The following is a 7,264-nucleotide window of genomic DNA, read 5'->3' on the forward strand; positions in this document are numbered from 1 at the left end:
CTGATGACATTTGAGGGCCAGTGGGCCAGCTTATTTCATGAAGGGAAAAGAAGATCATGGAAGGGAGATGTGGGAGTTGATGCTGGGGGAGGTGTGCAGAGTAAGGAGAGAGGATATACGTGGAGGGGGCTGCGTGGTTCCGTGGCCCCAGTCACCTTCCATGAGTGGAGGGAAGTAGACTAAGAGGCCAGCAGAAAGAGCTGTTTTCCTGGTCACTTTTACGCCACCAAGTAGGGCAGCCAGCCAATCTCTGCATTTCACTGAGGATTCTGGCACAGCCCTGGCGCAGGGAGAGGTACTGGAAAAGCAGCTCCGTTTGATGATCCCAGGGGTTCTGCAGTTTGGTGAGCTCCTGGGCTGGGAAGGGTATCCACATCCAGAGGGCTTCACCAGATGCCCCCTTCTGAGGCTTTCTGGGCCACAGGCATCCACAGAGGACCAGAGCAGCCCACGAGAGGAATGCAGATGGACACTTGGGAGAAAACTCTGCATATCCCGGAAACACAGGTACTGTGTGGGCTGTCCCACTGCCGGAGCTGCAGGTGCCCTGAGCAAGGATGCCTGGCCGAGGGGACGCGAGGGGCTGAAATCCAGCCCACACTCCACTTACCAAGCCATGGACCCCATCAGCACCCAGAAAGGGGTGTCCTTTTCTTAAAAGGGTTACCTTTTTCTAGTCCATCAGGAAAGGATTTTGGGGGTTTTTTTTCTTTTTTTTTCAATTTCTCATCCAGTAGGGGGGTGGCTTTTTTCTGCCAGGGTGAGCTTCACTCAGAAATAGGTAGGGGAGAACGTGGAGTCAGGGTGTGGTGCTGAAGTCCTGCATTTTCCAAGTGAGAGGAATAAGCCTGAACTCATCTGTGACCTCATCTGTATCCAGATCCTAGAGGGTGTTGACTGAGTGAGGACAGTAAGTGTGGACGACTTGTTCAAGAAACCTGGCTGTGAAGAGAAGAGACACAGAACATAGCTAGAGGGCTTTTAAAAGATGAGAGACACCTGTGCATTTTTATTTGCCACAGAGAACAAAACATCAAACAAAATAGTAGAAAGAGTGTATTCATTATTGATGGCTGTGTAACAGACTACCTGAAAACTGAGTAGCTTAAACCAAAACTTATTATTTATTATTATTCATGCTCCCAAGACTTAAGAATATAGGGAGAGCACAGTGGGGCTGGCTTGTTTCTGCTCCTAGATGTTTGTTGCTTTAGCAGGAAGATTCAAAGGCTGAGGAAGAAACCATCCAAGGTGGTAGCACACATGTTATTTATATTTAAATTAAAGTCAAATCAAATTTAAAATTCACTTCCTCATTCACACTAGCTACATTACCATTGCTCAAGAGCCTCATCTTAGCAAAAACAGAAAATCTCCATGCTCACAGAAAGTTCTGTGTGTCCTCGCTCCGATCTGAAGGCCTGTCTGGCGGTTGGTGTTGGCTGTTGGTTGGAACCTCAGCTGAGGCTGGGATTCTTCTTGGGCTTCCTCACAACGTGGCGCGGGGGCTCCCAAGGCAAGTGTAGACAGAGAAACAGACAGAAGCGGGTGAAAGCGACATTGCTTCTTACATGACAGGCTCACTCCCACTGTATTCTGTTAGTCAAAGAGATACAGAGATTTGTCCGAGTTCAAGGGGAGGCAACAGAGACTGCCATCACTCGGTGGAAGTGTAGCAGCATCCTACTGTAAGAAGATCAACTGCGATGGGGTAAATGTCGCTATGGCCATCTTCAGAAACCTGAAAATGAAACCTGCCACAAAAAGCCTATGTAGCCTGCACATTTCCCTACTAACAAGATGAGTGAAGGAATTAATGATTCAGTAGCCATAATGCATAATTGAAACAAGCCTGCTTGCATAGATTTTTAAAGGTTACAAAATAACCATCTGGCCACGTGGGAAATACGAGATGATGAGAAGAACAGCAGACAGTAGCACACCTTGACTACAAAGATGGAAAGACCCGTCTTCCCACTGATAGTATTTAGATTAAGAAGACTTTGAGAGAGCAGTTTTATTTCTGTTAAGATGCTTAAGTTTGAAATATAAAAAACATAGTAAAATAGTTTTTGCTTGCCAAGTGTACTATAGATGTAAATTCATACTGAAATTTTAGTAGTTCCAATTTTATATGAAAAAAATTGAATAATAATTTGGCCAAGATACTGATTCAGGATGCGGCTCCTTAAAACACTATACTAATATATATATTTATATATATTATACTAGAACTAGTACTCACCAAATCAATTAATGCATTTTTTAAACAACAGTTTACTCAGTACTAACCTACAGGATTTTACAATGAAAACTGCTCTGATTTATCTATTTTTATTAATTTTTAAAATTTAAGTGTAGTTGGTTTACAGTGTGTTCATTTCTGGTGTACAGCATAATGATTCAGATATAGATAGATAGATAGATAAATAGATAGATAGATAGATAGATAGATAGATAGATAGATATTCCTTTTCATATTATTTTTCATTACAAGTTACTCAAAGTCATTGAATATAGTCCCCTGTGCTATACAGTAGGACCTTGCTGTTTATCTATTATCTATATGGTAGTATCTGCAAATCTTGAACTCCCAGTTTATCCATCCCCATCCCATCCTTTACCCCTGGTAACCACAAGCTTGCTTTCTATGTGAGCCTGTTTCTGTTTTGTTCATTTGTCTCATTGTTTTAGATTACACATATAAGTAATACATGGTATTTTTCTTTCTCTTTCTGGTTTACTTCACTTAGTATGACAATGTCCAGGTCCATCCATGTTGCTGCAAATGGCATTATTTTATTCTTTTTATCGCTGAGTAGTATTCCACTGTGTGTGTGTGTGTGTGTGTGTGTGTGTGTGTGTTTGTGTGTGTGTGATATCACATTTCTTTATCCAGTCCTCTGTCAATGGACATTCAGGTTGCTTCCATGTCTTAGCTGTTGTAAATAGAGCTGCTATGAACATTGGGGTGCATGTGTCTTTCTGAGTTAGAGTTTCCTCCAGATACATGCCCAGGAGGGGATGGCTGGATCATATGGTAAGTCAATTTTTAGTTTTTTGAGGAGACTCCATACTGTTTTCCATACTGGCTGCGTTAAACTGCATTCCCACCAGCAGTGTAGGAGGGTTCCCCTTTCTACACACTCTCTCCAGCATTTGTCATTTGTGGACTTTATAATAATGGCCATTCTGACTGGTTTGAGGTGACATCTCATTGTAATTTTGATTTACATTTCTCTGATAATTAGTGATATTGAGAATTTTTCATGTGCTTATTGGCCATATGTATGTCTTCATTGGAGAACTGCTTGTTTAGGTCTTCTGCCCATTTTTTTTGATGGGGTTGTTTATTTTTTGTTATTGAGCTGTGTGAGCTGTTTGTATATTCTGGAATTTAAGTCCTTGTCAGTTGCATCATGTGCAAAATTTTCTCCCATTCTATAGATTGTCTTTTTGTTTTGTTTATAGTTTTTGCTGTGCAAAATCTTATAAGTTTAATTAGGTCCCATTTGTTAATTTTTGCTTGTATTTCTATTGCCTGGGTAGACTGCCCTAGGTGAACATTGCTAAGATTTATGTCAGAGAATGTTTTGCCTATGTTTTCTTCTAGGAGGTTTATAGTGTCTTATCTTAATGTTTAAGTCTTTAAGCCTTGATTTATCTGATCTCCTAATATTGAATGACAGAATTGGTCAACCAGATAAAGAAATTGATGTAATTTGTCTTATCTTTAACAAGGATTTTGGTTCTGCCACATGAAAAATATTCATCAACAGCTGGAGAAAATAACTTACATGACATAGCTACTGGGTGATTGCACAAATCCTTATAGTTGTATTCAAAAGAGATCTGTCATGAGCGTAACAAAGCACGTTGTGAAAGATTCAAGCCCAGGCATTGGGTGTGTTGACATGTCATGAAAGATGTGGCTGCAACTACTGTGGCTCATGAGCTATACAGAAACCTGACAATAACTCGGTGTAATATTTAGCACAAAACTCAGAGGTAGGAATTGGCATCTCCACTTTAGAGATCAGGGAATGAGCATCCAAGAGATTAAATCACTTACCCAGCATCACACAGCTTTGTTTAAAGCCCAAAATTGAAGCGGTGCTATTGGACTGCTGAGTCAGTACTCAGTACACAGGACTACGTTCATGGACACTAGAAAGTGTGTCTGCAGACTGATAGATGACAGCAGGTGAGGGTAAGAAAAGATGGTGTGGTGTGATCAGAAATATATTTGGTCTTTTTCCCTGCTTCCTGACTCAGAGCTCCTAAAACCCTTGGAATTTCCGAAGTGATAGGGATGTCTTTTGTTATTCATAGCAAACCTCTTCTGATCACACCTGAGTTTATGCTAATGAGGTGACTTGTAGTGGAGTAGAGAGCCCCAGAGAGCAAGTGATTAGAGGGTTGGAATTTTCAGCCCTACGCACTGACCTCTGGGTAATTATACAACTGGATTTCATTAGTTACTATTTTTGTGCACCTATGTTTAAATATGAAATGGTCCTATAATTTTCTTTTCTTCTATTATCCCTATTTGGTTTTGGAATCAGAATTATTCTATCTTCAAAAATGACATCAGCTTTCACTTTTTTGTGTGTTTTCTAGAACAACTTGTATAAGATAGGGATTCTCTGTATATTGAAGTTTGCACTACTTTTTTAAAATCTCAAAGTATATAGTCATTTCTTTTCTTTGTTCCATATTTTATTTGCTTTTCTTTTTTTGGCTTTTTAAATTTTTTATTGAAGTGTAATTGATTTACAAAGTTAGTTTCAGGTGTACAGTGAAGTGATTCAATTACACGTATACAAATTTTATTTGCTTCTAATAACCTTTTTTTGTTTTGCCCCAAAGAAACCACATTAGTTTTGTTAATCTTCTAGTGGATCCATTTTTTCCAGGCTCTACACATCCTCCAGATCCCATGAGTATTGGCTGCTACAGCTTCTCTGCTTCCTGGAGATGGATACATACACCCTCCCTAAGGTAGTCACAGCCAATGACTTACAGACGGGAGCACCACGGAAGGCCAAGTGGGACTCTCTGTGGTGCAGTTCAAGCTCCAGAACTCCCTGTGGGATCAGACTGAAGCTTTCACATCCTTGCTTAGCTTCTGTCCTGGCCTGCCTTCATCACTTTTTCTCCTCGGAGCACTCCCTCAACACACCACCAAAGAATGAGTGTACCTGAATCATCCTCTCCAGGTCTGCTTCTAGGACAGGGGTGGGCAAAGTGTAACCCCCTGGCCAAATCCAGCCCACAGCCCCTGTTTTCATACGGCCTGCAAGCAAGGAGTGATTTTTCATTTGTATAGGGTTGTAAAAAAAAAAAAAAAAGAACAAAGAAAGAGAAAGACGGGGAGAGAAAGGAAGAAAAAGTATACAATAGACACCATATGTGGCCTACCGACTCAAAAATATTTACTCAGTAGCCTTTTACAGAAAAAGTTGACCAACCTCTGTTCTAAGAACTATGACTGAAAGATACTTCTATTCTTTTATGCTCTGTTTCATGTTCTAATGTTATCTCTGAAAAATAAAATAAAATAAAATAAAATAAAATAAAACCTACTTGAGTTGAATTATTTGTTTTTTTGGTTTTTAAACTTTTTGTTTCCTGATAAATCTCTGTAAAGTTACAGATTTCAGTCTAAGTACATTTCTTGTAAATACTGATACATTAGGACTTAAATTCTGCCTTTTTAGATCATATTTTTTACTTTGTAGTACTTTTTTTTTCTCTTCTTCATGGATTTCATTGGCTAGATTTATTTCTTATGCTGGTTTGAAAGTTATATCGTTTATTTTCGTTCTCATGGTTGTTGGCCTTAACCTAAGACCCATGCTCATGTTCATAATTTTTAGAATTTTCTTAATGTCTATCTTCCCCCAGGAAGTTAAACACTATGCATATGATCATGCCCTTAGTGTCCAGAGTTTTAGTTCTAAGTTATTGTGTGTATCATTTTTCTTATTATTTATTCCTAGTAATTTTATTTTTTTAACACACCGTAAATTCTACCAAGGTGTCTGATCACCTTTACTATGTAGCCCTGTACATCCTGGCTTTGTTTCTCTTCTTGTTTGAATACTTCTTTCAAGGATGTTTTCAACGTGGTCTTTCTATGATAAACCTTCTAAGGCTTTGTATGCCCATGAATATTTTCTACTGTGTTCTCAGATTTGAATGAAAAATTGGCTGGGTGTAAAATCCTAGGTTTAAAGTTCTTTCCTTTCAATATTTTTCCACGTACAATTGGTCCATCTTCTTACATCCCGATCGTTGTGGACAAGTGGGATGTCAGTCTGATCTCTGTTTCTTTGGAGAGAATCTGCTTTCTCTCTCCAGAAGCTTTGAGAAACCTCTTGCTTTCTCTCTCCTGTTTGGTGCTCTTGGACATTTCAGTCTGAAAGTTTTTTGTCTCTTTTTTCAGTTCTGAGAAATTGATTCTCGTTATTCCTTCAACTATTTCAAGTCTCATTTTCTCTTCCTCTCTCGCAGGAGCCCCACTCTCCGGATGGAAGCACTTTCACTTCAGTCCTGGGCCCTCCTTGGCTTTTATCATTTGACTCTGTGCCCTTTCCTGCTGCGTTCTGGGAAGGCTGCTCACAACGGTCTTGTCCCTCCCTGCTGCATTCTTCCGCCACGGCCACCTGCTGCCCTTCTCATTCACTGTGTTCTTTGTCATAACCATTGTATTTTTTATCTCTAATACAGGTCTTTACAAGTGATTTCTTGTTATTGATTTATGTCACACATTATTTTCCCTCATCTCTGAAAGTAAACTTATCTTGCTTCTTTTAAATTTCTGGTCCATGTAATTCAATGATTCTCCTTCAGATGGTAAATGTTGTTCAGCATAGTTTTTCCTTTATAATATGTATAGTCATAATCATTGTATTGATCAGGCATCTAGTTATTGGGCTTGAGAGTTCGTGTCTCCCTGGGTGGGACAGCCACTTGGGCAGGTAATGTGTGAGCCCTGGTCTGTGCTCAACCAGGTGAGCAGAAGGTGAGGGAAGGAGATGGTCCTGGGTGGAGAGTGGAAACCAGTGATATGGAAAATCAAAAATCAATAGAGAAAATCAATGAAAAAAAACTGGTTCTTTGAAAAGATCAATAAAATTGATAAAACATAGCTACACTAACCAGAAAAAAAGAGAGAAGATACAAATTGCCAATATCAAGAATAAGAGATCCAACATTACTACAGATTCCCACATAAACAATAAGGAAATATTAATAACTT

The sequence above is a fragment of the Camelus bactrianus genome, chromosome 35, assembly GCF_048773025.1.
Source record: "Camelus bactrianus isolate YW-2024 breed Bactrian camel chromosome 35, ASM4877302v1, whole genome shotgun sequence".
Classification (NCBI taxonomy): domain Eukaryota; kingdom Metazoa; phylum Chordata; class Mammalia; order Artiodactyla; family Camelidae; genus Camelus; species Camelus bactrianus.